Below are 17,182 nucleotides of genomic sequence, written 5' to 3' on the forward strand. Positions count from 1 at the left end.
ACAGTGTAAGGGGAAGCCAAGACAGGGGAAGCCATTGTTTATATCTTGTTTTTAGGCTGGGGAGCTTGATTGCATTGTCAGGTTAGAAGGAAAGGGCAAAAGAAGGGAGATGAAGGGCGATGTTGCAGGACCAGAGGTGCTAGGACGTTGTGGGTGGAACAGTATGACCAAAGTGTCTCTTAGGAACATTAAATCACCAGAAGGGTTGAGGATGGCATGGAAAGGAGACAGGAGGTAGGAAGGTGAGTTTGGAAGAGAAAACCAATCAGGAAGCAAGGCAAATTTGAATCAGGTCAGTTTCCTAAGAAGGTTCCAAAATCTGGGGGAGGAAGGTCTCAGGAAGGTATGTCCAGGACCTGATCTTGGTAAAGTCATCTTTGCCCAGTGCCCCACAGAGGTCCCCACCTAAGCAGCTCCATCCTTGACCAAGATTGGCACTTCTCCTCCCCGTTACCTACATCGCCATGGCTCCTCCTCTCCTCCATTAGCTGTATGGTTCATGGTGCCCCTTCCAATTCTCTTTGTGGGGTGAGATGGGTGGGCACCAGGAAGGGACTAGAACCAGCATGCAGTGGTATGCTGGTAAGTGTTTTACCAAGTAGCCCGGGCTTGTATTGTTTGCCAGTTTCCATGGTGTAAATATCCCCACCAACTCCAATTTCAATTTACAAACCTGAGGTCATGGATTGCAGAATAGGAAGAGTTGCATTATACCACCGCCTGCATCCATTCCCTCATTCCCTCTCCTGCCTCCCTGACCACCCTGCCCCTACCCCAGACCTCTGGAATGATGGCAGTAACAGGATGGGTCCAAACTGCAAGGGCAGCAATGGCACCACAATGGCAGCCTTGGGCAGGTCCCTGGTAGAAAAAGTAAAACCACTCTCCAGAAACATCCAACCCCAGCCCCCAGTCATCTCATATCTCAGCCTCATATCAGAATTCTTCCCAAGTGAAACTCGGGTCTCACAGGAATGCTGGGCCTAAGATCCCAAGGCCCTCAGATGATTCACCAGCCACTTTCTCACTGGACACGGCTGGACACCATAAACTGTGCTGACTAAGGCAGTAAAAACCAGAATATAATTTCCTTTCTCCAAGGCAAACAGAAAATAAAAAATGGTCCAAGGACTGCATTCTCTCACAGATGCATCAGGCTTACTCACTCTTCCACAGAACTAATGGGCAGTTGGCTCCTTGAAGCCCAAAGTCTCTTTGTGGAGTCCTGCAAGCAGGAGGGCAGGGGCTCTGGAGTCATACCTGGTTTGAATATTGGATCTTCCATAACAGCAAAGTGACCTTGGGAAATTTATTCCTCTCTGAGCCACAGCTTGCTCACCTGTGAAATGGGAGAACAGTAATATTACCTATTCTATGAATTCAGACTGCAGGAGTTTTCAACTGGAGGCAAACTTGCTCCCTTGGGGACATTTGACAATGTTTGGAGACATTTTTGTTGTCCCACAGTGTGGGTGGAGGGGTGCTACCGGTATCTGTGTAGTGGACGGTAGTCCAGGAAGGCTCCTAAACATCCTACAACACCCAGGATAGACCCCTTCTAACAAGGAGTTATCCAATCCAAAATTTCAATAGTGCCAGGTTGAAAGAGCCTGGTGTAGCAAGAATGTTCAGTGAGGTTATGCACAGGAAGCCGTAAGCCTCTGGCTTAATTTCTTAAGCTCTCCAAATACAGAAGCTGCCATTCTTTTGGAATAGCACAGTCTCACCCTTCTATTTTCAGACCTGAAATAGATGGGATGTGAAACCCCCCTGAGTACTGAGAACCTAGTTCACTGTTCAAGGTGTGAGTCACCCTGTAAATGCCAATTATTTTATTTAAAGCAGGGCCAAGGCTGCACAAGTGACTCAGGACTAGAAGCCTTCCCAGGTTGTTGTGTCTTAGGCCAGGAGGAAGTCATTTTGCCCTGAAGCTCTCCTTCCAGAGGGTGTGTAAGCATTTTAAGATTCAAATACCACAGTGCTCACTCCCAAGGGCTGTCAGATTGTTTCATCTCACCCCACAAACAGTGGGGCTTGGAAAGACCTGAGAAAAGCAGTCAGAAAGAAGTCCCAATTTCCCAAATACTTTCTTCACTAGTGTGTGGTGATTGTTCCTCCCCTGTAACCTGACCTGAAATTCCCTCTCGGGGGAATTGCAACTTTTGGTCAAGAGTCAGTCTCTCTCATTAACATGCATTAGTATTCATGCACAGGTTTAAAAATAGATAATCTGGATGGGAAAGGTGGGGCATGCAGGGGAGCTAGGACCTGAGAAGTGTCAAGGGAAGCTGGATAAAGCACAGGGACACTGGGTGTCCAAAAGAAGGGTGGAAAAGGAGAAGGCAAAAGCAAGCCACAGAGCGCCTGCACAATCTGGGCCTGTGCCCACATCTTTCCTGAGAAGTGGTGTGCCCAGAGGCAAACAGGTGGTGGGAGGGACAATACAGGCACCCAAGACCTGATACCAACCTGTATATCTGACCCAGCTCCACCTCTCCTTGAGTCACTGAAATAAAGCCTGGGAATGGAAGGAGCTGTAGGGGCCCCCAAGTCCAGCTTCCTTCTTGCCCACCTTCTCCCAGCAGGTCACAGGCAGAGCAGGATATGCCCCAGAGACTACTTGGTTCCAGAGTGCAGGCTCTATGGGACCTCCAACCTGAAATGCTTTGGGGACCAGTTATGACATAGGTTGAGTGGTTGGGAATAAGACAACCAGCTGGACTGTATGGGACTGCAGGCTCTGGTCTAAGGCACTTAAATACAAAAAAAAAAAAAAAAAAAAGCCAGTCCAACAAAGCACATTTTTGTCCTTGGTGAGTGGGTGAGGCCCTCAGGTTGTGAGTTTTCAACAACCACCTGAATGAATGGTCTTCCTTAGCACCCCAAAACAGATGTCTGCTAGGTACAAATCTCCAGAAAGAGGCTGTAGGACTGTCTGCAAAGTCCCAAGCAGATGGTGGCCTGGCCTTGGCTCAAACCCTTCCAGAGATGGAGTGCTTCTTACTTCTCAAGCCAGCCTCACCCGCCACTGCAGGAGACCCCCTGACGGAGTCAGGAAGCCCAGGGTAGGAGCACATCCTTCATTATGCCAAGTTAAAATTTGAAATTTTTATTACAAATCAATACAAGTCCACTGTGGAAACATTAGCAAACGTTGGAAAAGTAAAAATATCTATACCTTCTCTACTTCCCCCTCCCTCCTTGTCCCATTCTGAAAGAAGCGCTGTCGACACCTCAGTGTATATTCAAACTCTGTCTTCTCATTTATGTAAAGCTGACTTCTCTCTGGGTCTGTGGCCTGTAAATTCAAGAGGTGAGGCTTCGTGCAGCGCTCACACCACACTGCTTCTCCAGCAGCCGAAAGGGGATGTACCACGCCACGAGCACGCTTCGCCCTGGGTTTCAACACACGTGGTCTGCCCTATGTAGGCCCCTGACTCCCCAGGCTTCTCGAAGATAGACACTGTAACCTTCTTACTCATCCTCAGGGACTCTACAGCGCCAGGCACACAGTAAGTGCTAGATAAAAGTATTTTCAACCAGACCACTCTCCGCCCCCGCCACGACAGCCGCGCCCTCGAAGCAGAGAGGAAGCAGAACGAGACCCGCGAGGGACAGCGCCCCTCGGTCTCCAAGGTAACCGAAGTCAGAGCTGGGAGTGCCCACGCATGCGTACAGTCGCCCTTCCTTCCCGTAACCTCAAGAAGAATGCAACCGGTAAAAAAAAAAAAAAAAGTGCCAAAATCCGAGTGCGCATGTGTAGTTACACCAACACCAAGGCCGCCTCCGCCTCCTGTCACTCGGTCCGCCGCGCAATCTCCACTATAAACCTTGGCCGGAAATGGTGCCCATTTCTGTAAACCTGGACTCGTTAACCAATCGTTGCTGGGAAGAGGAACGACGGCAGACCGGAACGGGCCGTCTTATTGGCTGTTTTGGGGGAGTGGGTAGGGCCAAGGGTCGCGGTGTGGCCAAAGAAAGGAGGCGCGAAGCCCGGCAAAGTCGCAGCCGCGGGGGGAGGCGTGGCCCCGGGGGTGGCCGGGAAGGTGGCGAGGGGGTGGGGCGCGGTCCCGGGGCGGGGCCGGGGCGGGGCGACCGTGAGCTCTGAGCTCAGGGTTCGGCGGCCGGCGGCGGGAGATCGCTGGCCAGCGGCACGCCACACTCGCTTGGTTGGGGAGATCGGCGCTCGGCCGGTAGGTGACTGGGCGGGGCCGCAGTACCTGGATCTGGGCACCAAGGGAGCGCCGGGGATGGGTCGCCCCCCACTCTGGAGCCGGGCTGCGGCCTGGCCCCCAGCGCGGTAACGGTAGGGATCAGTGGTCCGGCATCGGCTGTCGGACCCACTCGCGCCGGACCCTGGACACCCGGGCTGTTCACCCGCGCGCCCTGGCACGCGCTGCCAGCGTTCGTCCAGAGCCTGCAGGCCGCGCACCCCCGCAGGCCACACGTTCGCCCCGAGCGCACATAGGGGCGCCCTGCTTCCCCTTCCCCAACACCCGTGCCGCCGCGCCCAGCTACCCCACCGCCAGGTCCGCCTCTCCAACTTGCGTCCTGGATATCCCCCTGCAGAAGTGCGCACTCCCACCTGTCCTGGCTGTAGAACCCTCTGGCCTTCCCTGGGAAGTACTTGATGTCACACCCCATCAACGGGTGAAAAAGGAGCGGAGTCTGCCTTCGACACCCATGGGGCAGTGCCGGCCACCCACAGCATCCTCCCTTCTCGCTGACCTGTCGGTTCAGATGTAACATTCCCATCTCGGAAGCCCATCATGGCCCTGGCAGCTTGCAGCCTTTGGGCACCAGGCAGAAAGAGGCCAGTTGTACCGTGCAGATTCCCACCTGCCCAGGAACCTCACTGTTGCTTGCTAACTTCAGTCTTTCCTTCCAAGTTGAGGTTAAAAGTTGGTCTCAGCACTCAAGGGCGTACTGGTGTGTGAATGAATTAATGTGGAGGGGATGGATGGAGAAAAGGTACAGAAATCAGTGGTGTCGATGACAGAGACAGTGAACACCAATGACCGATTAAGGACTCTAAAAATGAATGAAATTAAATGACGAGATGGAACCATGGCACAAAATAGCAGACTAAAGTTTATTCCAGGAAAAATGTTGAAAACCCCGTGACTAGAAAAATGGTCTAAAAGATTAAACGACGATAGTATCTTAACATTAGTAATGCATTTCTTGCTTATTATCTTCATACATGTAACCTTTTCCCTTCAGCCCTTTGTGTTGTATGGTTGGCCAGTTTTATTGGTGAGGTACCTGTGGTAGCAGGCATACGTGGTGCCTGATGCTTCATAGCTAGGACTAAGCGTGGGTTTCTCACATTCCTGAATCAAGACCATATAATAGCATTCAGATAGAGAAAGGATGGAGAAATGTTTGGTGTGAATTTATACTCTTAATGTGAGAGGACACTTGCAAGGTGCTTGTCTTGCTTAGAATGTGTTTCAGTTTTCTCTTGGTGTTTCTAAAGTGATGTCAAAGTGAGTTACTTTGGAGTGATGCCAGGGCTTCTGAGTTTCTCAAACACCTTGAAGACATCCTCATTTATTGGGAAGGGTGTGATGAACTTCTCAGAAGATGTCAAAAATAAGGGTGTCTGCCTTTAATTTTATAAAGAGGTACCCAGTTATATGTACCCATAAATATGTACCAGCAATTTGTGAAATCAGACAGCAATAAGCCGCTAAGCTTAAGGTCATCTTCTGATTTTTTTCTGATTATAAGGAGCAGTTCTGAAGGGGGTTTTTGCCTCTGGTGTTGTCTGTTAGAGTTTGTGGGAGCGGCACCACAGAGACCCTGCCAAATGAGCCTTCGTCTATTAAACAAAAATGTCTGGTTGAGCCGTTTCACCTCAACAGATGGAGGTTTGGTTCCTCATTTTCGTCTCCTTGTGAACACTGACTCCTTTGTGATCTGCTTGGAGTGTTTATCTATCACTTAATGCTGAGAAGAGAGCTGGCCCTGATTGGTTGTCCAACCCTAGGCGACTATTGTGAGATTTTTGGTAAAGTGATAAAGAATCATTCCTGGCTAAGATCTGGTGAGAGACCTACAGAGGTGTAAAAGACATAGAAACTTTATCAGAGGTTGTTTACTTGGTTTTTGGCCCCTCTTAAGAGTGTTGTATCACTTTGGCCTGTCACTTTTGGTTTCCTATTTTCTTCCTGTCTTAGTGGACAGCACATGGACTTTCCTAACAGGCCCGCCTGCCTTGTGAAGAGTTGACAGATTCATCCTGGTTGATTTGACAGATTTTCTTTCTGAGTGAAAACAGAAATCTCAAAACTGAATTCAGTCCTAAATTAAAGGTTGAAATCAGCCTGATACACATACAAGCAGCCTATTTCTACTGATGGCTTCCATCATCTCACAGCTTTTTTTTTTTCCTGGCAAAAGGTTAAAATGCAACTAAAATTCTGCTTTCGTGATTAATAAGTCACTACCGCAGTTGTGTCTGATGCTTCCTGTTTGCCCCATTTTAGTATTTCAGTTAAACTGGAAACATCTGAGCATTATGGGCACTTTTGATGGCACCAGTGTGAAATGGGTGGGGAGGACGATTCAGGGAGTGGTTTTGGGGAGCCCTAAGGATAAGTCAGCCCTCTGGGCTGTGCATACCAAGATCCCGAATAAGGGAAAGGAATGGGGGCTGAGCGTCCTCGCTGGGTCGCTGGGCCGGGTGAGCATTGAACGTGTGAGAGCTCCGAGTTGACCTGTGCTGCTGACAGCAGTAGATTAGAAAGGGAAGGCCAGACGGGGGTGGGGGGAGACTGTATAGGAGAGCATTTCCACTGTGCTGAGGACATCGAGGTGTGGTGTCCTTAACTCTGGGCTTGTCTTACTGTCTCAGTGACAGTACAGACAGTAAGTTTTCCTCAGTGGCCTGTGTATTTTGCTTTGTATTCTGGTTTAAAGGGTCCTCTTCCCTTCTTGCTGTTTTAAATATTTATTCATTCATTCATTCATTCATTCATTCATTCATTCATTCATACTGCAGATCAAACCCAGGGGTGCTCTATCACTGAACTACACCCCCAACCCTTTTTCTTTTTGATTTTGAGACAAGATCTTTCCAAATTGCCCAGACTAGCCTCAAGCTTGCAAATCTCAGCCTCCCAAATTGCTGGGATTACAGGTGTAGGCCTGGCTGTTTTACATTCTTTAATCCCTGCTAAAAACCCCTTGAAATATATGCATCAGGAGTAATTTTGTAACCAGTCTTTATATTTTCTTACAGTACTTATATGAAAAAACAGAGGTCAGAAAAGGAAGCCCAGTAAGGAGACATAAAGTAGACAAGACTACTCAGGGAATCAATGTCTTGCCAGGATCTAAACCCACTTTTCCTGACATCTAGTTCACTGCTTTTTCTAACTTGCTCAAGAAAGGATCAGGGTTTGTTTTTGTTTTTGTTTTCCCCAAAACATGTCAATGTTTGAACTTAACCAAACCAAGCCAACTTTTCTATCATAGCAAATATTAATTGATATCAGTATAATCCATTACTATTGATTGATATTGTTAATTATTCAAGGACTAAAAGATAAGTAGTCTATCATCTGGACGAGTCTGCTTATGCCCATTTATTTCACAGATACAGAAAGTGAGACAGAGAGGTCAAGTGATCTGTCCAAAGCAATAAAGCCATAACCTGGTATCTGTGTGTCAAGTGTGGTAGTTTTGGGCTGCCAGCACGGACAGACAGGGAGAGACAGGGTCTGCTGCTGTCTGCCTGTGTGTCCTCGGGGAAATTGCTTCACTTCTCTAAGCATTGGGTGTCTGATCTATAAATGGGATTAGATACTTTATGGACATTTTAAATAAGGAGAGGAGGTACATACAGTGTTTCGCTCAGTGCCTGGTACACAGTAAGTGGCAAAACAGTGGCCATCGCTGTTGTTGTCATTAGTGGCAGTCATGGTAGTAATAGCAGTAGTAGTAGCTGCTGATTACTACAGTGTGACTAGACCTGTTTTCTGTAAGATGATGTCAAGAAGAGTCAGATTACCTGACAGGACAGGGAGTCATTTTCCCAGTAGGACCTCCAGGGGAACGTTTCTCCAGCCTAGAGGTTTTAGCTGTGAAGTTCTCCTAGTCTTACACTCAATTCTGCCCTTACCACACTCTAAATGAGCCTTAAAAGTACCAGGCTCTGTTCTGTCATAGTTGGTGATCCTGAGCAATGGGCACCATCAGGACTTCCCAGGACTTCCACCCTCTGGCAGAGCTGGACCTGTCAAGGGACTCCCTTCTGTCCTGCATGTAGCTAAATAGGTTCCAGCATGAACTTGAATGAAAATAAAGAATACTGTATGTATATAAGACAACAAGGACTTGTTCTTTGGGGGGCTAGGAGACAACGTTTGGTTCTGTATGATAAAATTCCACCACCACATCCCCATAAACCCCCCCCCCCCTTTTCCCTTGTAAATATGTCTTATCAGCTTATCTCCAGTACTAGGTCTGGGAGCCCTGGATCCATATAGTCAGGACTTGTAGATCTCCCTTAAATTCTCACAAGAAATAAAAAAAAAAAAGAATTCTATTAGACTTTAAATCTTTTCTTCCCCCTTAATATAAAACAAAAATATAAATTCCCACCAGGTTGATGTTCCCTTTAAATAACATTTTGTTTTCTCTTGGGGAAGCTGTCTTGATGGCCGAAGAGTCATTTCTAAAGTGAACCTAGTTTTTAGAAAAAATAGATCACCGGATATCAGGCTTCATGTGGAGCTCGGTTCAGCTGAAAATGAAAGCAGCAGCCTGGAGCAGTCCTCACTTGACTTCAGGCTGGAGGCGAGAGGCAGTGTTTGGACCCTGCTTAGTCGCTGGCTGGCCCCCCACTGCATTTGTTAGGTGCCTTAGTCATTTTCCAAGCAGCTTTGCTTAGGTGAGCAGAGCACTTTCTCTGGAAGGTGAGTCACCCGTGCAGAGGTGTAGGTGACAGCGATTTGTTCCCCCAGCACAGCTGCAGAGGAAGTCCTGAGCAGACCTTGTTGAGAAGCCCTCTGCCAAAGATCACTCCTTCCAGCCCAAGGGCTAGGAGGCAGGGAGCAGGAAGCCAGGGGGAGGCTTCGGGCTTGCTGACTGACAGATGGCTCCCCTGGCGGGGGTCATGTGAACAGGGCAAAGAGCCCAGGTCAGTGTCCCTGTACTCCTGAGTTGATCCACCTTGAGGGTGGAAAATGGACGGTTTCCAGGGACAGTCAGCAAAGCAGCAGGAGGGGAGCTTTGGCCCCAGGGAGCTGGGAAATCCCTTGGCAGAAAGCAAAGAGATACAAACTGTACTTTTGTATGAAAGACCTTTTGGGGAACCCTCTCCCCCCTGCCTTCCTTCTAACTACCTGAGGGGGAGGTTTGCAAGAGCTCTGGTGATTGGAAAAGCTAGATTTCACCCTTATCTCAGGAAGCTTTTGGAATTCTAAGCCTGCCTCCACCTGCATTTCCAGGGCGAGTGTTTAGACTCAGAAGGACTCAGCAGGTGGAACACCTGAACCAGCCTTCCCTCTCAGTTTCTGGTGGCTGCAGCTTCTGCTGACTCTTCCCACTAAAGGCACCATCAGGCGTCCTCAAAGCAGAGATTTGTTGAGATTCTCTGTACTTGACAACGCAATTGGTGTCGAGTTGGACAGCTGATGGTCAGGGACATCTATAAGCACGTCCAGGATCACCCACAAGGGGGCCTTGACTTTATGGAGCTGCAACAGAGGAGCTGTTATTCCTTTGCATTTCCTGTTGTAATCACAGACTTCTCCCCAGCTCCAGTGTCCACACCCCACCAGTCTGACCTAACCAGCGGTCACTTTGGGTTGGCATAGCTAATAATCTTAGGCCTTAACTACTCTGTTAAGAAAGAATTTAGGCTAGGCACCGGTGCATGCCTGTAATCCAACAGCTCAGGAGACTGAAGCAGAAAGATGGCAAATTCAAAGCCAACCCCTGCAATTTAGTGAAGCTCTAAGCAACTTAGCAAGACCCTGTCTCAAAATAAAAAATAAAACGAGTGCTGGGGATGTGGCTCAGTGGTTAAGCACCCTGGGTTCAATCCCTGCTACCAAATATAAAAAATTAAAATAAAAAAAAAACCCGAAAGAACTATTAGCATTTGTACCCCTCCCTGTTTTGCAGAAGACAAAATGGTAGCCCAGAAAAACTGAACCAGTTGCCCAAAGCTGTCCACCTCATTAATGGCCAACCCCAAACTAAAACCTGGGCTCCTTTGTGTTGGGCTCTGCTGCCACTAGACAAAGGAGCTACTGCTGGAGCAGGAATTTTATTTTGTGAACCAGCTCCTCCTTTTATTCCCTGACACCAATCCTGTCACTCTCAGCCCTCCTTCAAGCTCCACCAGGCCTGGAAAGGGTGGAGCCCAGCAGCTGCTGCCCTGTGTCTAAGAAAAAATAAACAGAAAGCTATGTATTTGGCACTCTCTTGTTTCATGAGGTTTATGTAATCAAAAGGAGGCTAAGGTTGATAATACAGGCCTGGGCAGGGTTATCCGGAAGTCTCAAAGGTTGCCTGCACCTACAGGGCATTTTCCAACTTTGCCAAGCAACGTCTGACCCAAAGTGGGCATTTGGTGACAATTGGTGATTGCTTGCAAGGCTCCAGATCCACTGGGCACCTAGAAGCTCTTTTGCATCTTTCTTCTGTGAAGAAATGGCATGTTGCCCATGGTGTGCAGGTGGCCCGAAGAGCCCGAGTATTCGGGCATCATCCCAGCTGGATCTATTGGGCTTCTCTCAGCTAGAGGCTCTTCCCTAAGGGCAAAGCATGATGTCATCTCCAGATGATGGCCACCTGTTAAGTGCAAAGAGCTGTTGTAGTTGAGATCCACCATCCATGTTCTGCTAACATTGACCTTTCCTTTAACTGGGGCAGAATCAGTGTTCCGGTTGGTACCCTGGAGAGACTTGGAAGGAAAGGGTGTTTAGCCAGCCTCAAATGAGAATGTGATTGCCAACTAAAATTATGCTTGGAGTCCTTTGGGTGAATGCAGCTCCTAGAGCCATGCCCAGCAGTCCCACCTGGCAGATGCTATGCTTCGAGAAGCAGGAATAGCTCTACAGAGATAAGCATAAAAGATAGAGGTTGGTGTACCACCTCCCATGAAGCAGGCACACACACATCTGAGCCAGGTGAACTTTGTCCAGGACACAAGGTTATCTTCTCACACATTAGAAATAAATGGGTCTTAGCTGGTTGTAAGACCCGTAATTGCAACCATTTGGTGTCTGAGGCAGAAGGAATCCAAGTTCAAGGCCAGTCTCAGTAGCTTAGCAAGACCATCTCAAAAAAATAAAAAATAAAAAGGACTGGAGGTGTAGCTCAGTGGTAAAGTGCCGCTGGGTTCAATCCCCAGTGTAAGGAAAAAAGAAAGGAAGAAAGGGGTCCCTGGGTCAGCATTTAGAAAAGGGATTGACAGGGGTGGCTCAACAGCCAGTTTAGAGGACACTTTCTTGCTGGGGCGCTGTCAGAATATCACTGCCATGATATGACCCCTCTGCGGGATCTGATTCTGTCTCCTCCTGTGTGCCAGATGATTAGACACCTCAGAGCCTGTGACTTTCATTTATTCTTCAGGAGTGTTTTGCTCAGGGAATGCTTGTCAGGGGTGTCAGCTGTGCCGGGCTCTGCAAGTTGCAAAAATAGGCAGATGTCCCTGACTGGTGAGTTAAGGGTTTTCGACTTTGTGGTGGTGCAGAAGCAATACACATTCAGATGAAACCATACTTCAGATTTGGAATTCAATCTTTTCACATGCTAGGAGACTCTCTGGTGATGCTGCGCAGTGACAATGACCTGCAGCTCCCAGGCGGCCCCACGATCTCAGGGGAAAACAAGCAGCATTCCGCAGTGCACTGTGCTGCTAAGCCACCATGTTTGGTAGGTCAGGTGTATTCGATGTATTTTCAATTTATGTTTTCAGTTTACAATGGGTTTATCAGTATGTAATCCCATCGAAAGTCAAGGAGCATCTATAAATATTACAAAGTCTAACTGAGGCACAGTCTTCAAGGAGCTTATGATGGGGGGGCAAGATGGACATGAAAGCAGACACCACATAGGTCAGCAAAGATGCCAAATCATGAGTCACAGCTGTGGGGCTAGAGGGGACAAGAAGGCACTTCGGCCCAGGGGTTTCTTCTCCAGCCGGAGCTGCTGCTGATCATTGGCACAGCGCTCTTTGGCAGGAGGAGCCCGGCTCCTGGTCTGCAGGGTCTGGGTGGGACCACCCTCGACCTTTCTCTCATCCTGGGGCCTTGTCTGCTTGGAATAGGAGCTTGTTAACAATCTGGAAACTTCAACACTCTCTGGGTGAGGAGTGCGTTTTCAGAAGTATAGAAACTGTCAGTAGAAATGTGCTTGAACTTAATTCAGGATAGAAGCAGACCATGAGTAGACAGCTATTAAAAACAGGGCTGTGCCAGGCGTGGTGCACACTGGCACGCACATGTACTCACAGCAACTCGGGAGGCTGAGGCAGGAGGATCACAAATTCAAAACCAGCCTCAGCAATTTAGGGAGGCCCTTATCAACTTATTGAGACCCTGTCTCAAATAAAAAATAAAAAAGGGCTGGGAAAATGGATGAATGGTTACACACCCCTGGGATCAATCCCAGGTAGCAAAACAAACAAACGGAAAAACCAGGGCTGACCTCTCCTACCCTTGTAGGTATAGAGAAGGGAGGGACCACACTGGCAAATCCCATGTGCTTGGTGCCCCTCAGACTGAATCATAGGCTGATGGCCCAAGACCTTAGAGTGATCACACTTCTTGAAAACTACTTCTTGAAAACTAGGCCCAGCATTCCAAGGCCTTTTAGGGTTGCCTTAGGGAAAGCGCTCACCAGACTTGGTTGCCATCACAGTCCAGCTGGCCACATGGCACCTGGAACATGGAAACTGCTGCCTAAGTATTCATGAGTGGAATTGCAAGAGTGGAATCTAAACTCCTCCCGGAGTAGTCTGAGATCATCTGAGAGTCCCACCCTACTTCCAAGCTCTTTCCTTCCCTCCCAGGGGAGAGCAAGAATGTGATCGTTATTATAAAAGAGACATGTCATATGCACCCCACAGATGTCCTCAAGCTGGTCACTTGAGCCAGTTTGTCAAAGTATTTAGGCTGGTGTCTGAAACTAGGTCATGGTCAGGGTTCCACTGCCAAAGGGCAGAGTGGGCCATGTGCTTCCTTCTATTCCCCCCATGCCTTGGAAGTCTTCTATGGAAAGCCAAGTTATCTGGGTTTCTTGTTTATTCTGAAGTTCCTCAAACTAGTTCCTCAATTTCAGAACCAGTCACCAGTGACTACTGTGAACTTGAAGATTCCTCCCTTAAAGGGAGTCTGAGCCAATCTTCTTTTCTTATTGCAGGTAGACCCTGCTTAAAGCCAGCACCACCTGTGACAACCAAATTTACAACCCCAAAAGGCAGAGAGGTGGTTGTATTTCAGAAGAATTGACCATAGCCTAGGGAACCGCTCCTTGCTCTGAATCTATTCCAAAAGGTCAAATAAGAGAGTTGCTTGTAATGATGGCCTCAAGGCTTGGCAAGATCACCAAATGCATTTTGAACGATCAAAGAAACTGTGTTCAGCATGATTCTAGAGACAAGGGCAGCAGATAAATACTTGGAAACTGGTCCTTGTTGAGAGGTGTAAACTGCAGCCCCTACTTCATGCTTGAGAATATTCAGTTACATGAAATATCGTAACTTGCAGAGTTCAGTGACACTTGAAATTTTTTTGGCATAATATACATAAAAAATTCCTTGCTGAAAAAATAACAGAATGAATCAAACATCATGACCCTATGTAAATGTATGATTATGCAAATGGTAATCCATCTACTCCATCTACAAACAGAAACAAAATGTATCCCATTTGTTTACAACAAAAATAAATTTAAAAAAAAAAAAGTACTCTCAAACTTACAGAAAATGTGTAAAACTTAGAATGATGGGGGACCACCATACCCTTTTTTGACTTGGTTTGATTTTGATACTGGAGATGGAACCCAGAGTTGCAGACTCGCTCAGAAAGTGCTCTACCACTATTTTTCAGAACATTTAAGGATAAGTTCTAAGCATTGTGGCCCTTTGCTCGCTAATATTTAAGAGGGCATTTTCTGAAAGCAAAGACACTCTCTTACAACAACTTTTAATATGACGTGTTTTTTAAATCTCTGGCCTATATTCCACTTTTGTCAACTGAGCTGTAATACTCTTTTTGGCACCCCCACTTTAGAACTGGATTGAATTTAGGATCAGGTAACCTCCACAGCCTTTTAGTGCCCTTTAACCTGGAACATGTCCACATAAATACCTGTGGATATTTTATGACCCTGACATTTTTAAAGGACACAGTGACTGCTCACATTTTGAAAAAATAAAACAAAACATGATTTAAAAAAAAAAAAAAATTCCTTGCTGCTTTTTTTTTTTTTTTTTTTTTTTTTGGCAGGGATTGGGATGGTCAGGGATTGGACCCCAGGAACACTTAGCCACTGAGCCACATCCCCAGCCCCTTGTATTTTTATTTTGAGACAGGGTCTCAGTAGGTTGCTGAGGCTGTCTTTGAATTTGTGAATCCTCCTGCCTCAGCCTCCTGAGTCACTGCAATTGCAGGTGTACACCACTGTGCTGGGCTCTGCTGCTTATTGTGTAAAGTGAAGTACATGTGAGGTTGGTTTTTTCCTCAGTACTATTTTCCCTCCATGTTCTCCTGCATTCCAATTGCAGATAGATGCTCCCTGGGGCATGCTTTTCTTTCAAGCTGTCCCTGTGCACAGGATTTTAGAGTTAAATTCAAAATGCCATTGTTATGCTATTCTTCTAAAGCTTTTCAAATGTCCTGTATCAGGGACCTAGAGACAAAGCATTGACCATATTAATGACAATGGTAGTTGATGCTGAAAGCTTTGTTATTAAAGAATAGTAACTAGACAAGAAGCTCTGAAGCCAGCAACACTAATACATGCCTATAATCCCAGGCTGGGGCAGGAGGATGACAAATTTGAGACCAGCCTGGTAACTTAGCAAGACCCTGTATCAAATTTTTAAAAGAGCTAAAGATGTAGCTCAGTTGGTAGAGATGTTGAATCACTCTGTAAGTTAATCATTGTATAAGAAACATGCCTCCCCAGCATGTATGAGGTCCTGGGTCCAATCCTCAGTATTGGAGAGGAAAAAAAAAAAGCAGCAGAGCCTGGAATCGGACTTATAAAATGAGTGGCAGATTTGAACTTTGTCAAGGAGTTGGTCCTTGGGATGGGCCCAGGCTGGTCTAAAGAATACAGGCTTGCCTTGAAGTCTTTGCTCCCCAATCCTTTTTCCAGAACATAAGCTGGCTGTGTTCATGCTTCCTAATTAAGATGCTTCCTCCTGGGTCAGTCCCTGGGTTTCTCATTAACAAATCTTTGGCTTATGACAGCTTCTGCATTTGGGTCCCAATTCTAAAGTTTAGATCATTTGAAAGGGGATTTGGTGTCATGACTGTGAGTGTGGGCTTTGATGTGAAAGTCCCTTGTGCAAATCTTGCCGTTGCCAGTTCCCTGCAGTGCTGCCTTGGGCAAATTAAATCTACTGAGTCTGTTTCTTCCTCCATGTAAAATGCCTTGCTCAGAGTTGTGAAGATTCAGGAATAATGCCTACATTACCTAATACACAGCAAGCATTAATAGCTGCCATTATTAATTTGTGTTATTATTGACAACTAGCATGTTAGTAGTGGAGACAGGCCAGATGGAGTCTGCTGAATGTTCTTCAAAGATATCCTCAGGGGTTGGCCTTGTCTTGCTGACTGCTGTGCCCCTCTGCTCCCAGGATTCTCCTCCTCCTCGAACAGTCTGTAATAGAATTCCTGCTACCGGGCAGCTGGCTAGAAACCGGGAGTAGGGGTGAATTTCAGCTCTGCATCAGCAAGGACTTGCAAATAACTTGCACTTCAGACACAGAAAGGACTGCTCCTCTTGTAACAGCTTCCGTCTCACTGGAGGAATGTTACCCGGACATTGACAGAGCGTGCCAGCTGCTGTATTGTATAAATTAAACATTGCTTCTTGTAGTTAATCATTCTGTAAAATCCTGTTAGGTAGGTTTGAGAATGCCTATTTTACAGATGAGACACCAGAGTCTCAGATTAAATAACCTACCATGGTGGTCACACACCAGTGTTGAGGAACTATGACTCAAAGTTGGCTTTTGCAACTCCAAGGCCACCCTGTTATGTAGCTGCATAGCCTTCCCTCAGTGTTGGTAAGTGATATGTTAGAACAGATTACCTCCAAAGGCCCTTCTGATCCTAAAATCCGTCTACCCAGTTTTCTCCCTGCTGGACTCTGCCTTGAGGGCAAGGATCGCATCTTTCCAGCAATAACTAGTGTGTTTGGGAACCACTATCTGATACTGCCTACTTCCCCAACCTGTAGAAACAGGATAAAACAGCCTGCAACAAAAGGGTCACCCAGAAATTTCAGTCTCCAGGGTTTACCACTTAAAATCACTCAGACAAGTATACAAAAATGAATAAGGATGGGCCTTTTTGAAATATACTTATAAATGAAAAATATAGCACTTGCCTATCATGTATTGTTTGATCCCCAGCACCACAAAAAAAAAAAAAAAAAAGAAAAGAAAAACAGAAAGAAAGTGAAAAATTAGTAGCAAAGTTCACCCATAGAAGAATAAATGGAGAAATGATGATATATCTGTACCATGGAATCTCAGGAACCATTTTAAAACATGAAATATTAACTGGGAAACTGAGAGTGGAGGATCACAAGTTCAACGCCAGCCTGTGCAACTTAATGAGACCTTAAATTAAAAGGGACTGGGGATGTAGTTCAGTAGTAGAGCACTTGTCTAATTTGTGCAAGGCCCTGGGTTCCATCCCCATTACCATAAAAAATGAAACATCTTTATGTACTAAAGTGCAAAGTATTCATAATCAAGTTAAAGTGGTAATTTATATAATATTAGGTATTATACTCCCATGTTTATCTAAAATATAGTCCCATATTATATATATATGGTAACGGAACTAGAAGGATTTACACAAAACTTAAATATTTCTTATGTTGCAGAGAAGAGGGAATTCTTTGGGAATTTTTATTTGTTTGTTAGGTTTGGTTTTTTTTTTGTTTTTTTGTTTGGGTTTTTTTTTTTTTTTTTAAA

At 46.4% G+C, this 17,182-nt stretch overlaps 1 protein-coding gene and 1 long non-coding RNA gene across 4 annotated transcripts in view; one reads left to right on the forward strand and one right to left on the reverse strand.

The window, feature by feature from the left end:
- Positions 1 to 3,962, reverse strand: part of LOC306656189 — a 43,358-nt gene extending 39,396 nt beyond the window's left edge. The window contains exons 1-3 of one of the 2 annotated variants that reach the window (XR_013762442.1): positions 3,179 to 3,962; positions 2,857 to 3,078; positions 1,261 to 1,339 (exon numbers count right to left, since the gene is read on the reverse strand). This is a non-coding gene — a long non-coding RNA (uncharacterized lncRNA). Of the gene's footprint in view, positions 1 to 1,260; positions 1,340 to 2,856 lie in introns of both variants that reach the window. The other variant, XR_013762441.1, reaches the window with a different exon arrangement.
- A 119-nt stretch (positions 3,963 to 4,081) lies between these two features.
- Positions 4,082 to 17,182, forward strand: part of MAP3K14 (mitogen-activated protein kinase kinase kinase 14) — a 44,404-nt gene continuing 31,303 nt past the window's right edge. For both annotated transcript variants that reach the window (XM_079132372.1, XM_079132371.1), the window contains exon 1: positions 4,082 to 4,193. The gene's annotated coding sequence lies outside the window, so the exon portion shown is untranslated. The remainder of the gene's footprint in view (positions 4,194 to 17,182) is intronic.

Source organism: Sciurus vulgaris (genome assembly GCF_902686455.1).
Source record: "Sciurus vulgaris genome assembly, chromosome: 3".
NCBI classification, from domain to species: Eukaryota; Metazoa; Chordata; class Mammalia; order Rodentia; family Sciuridae; genus Sciurus; species Sciurus vulgaris.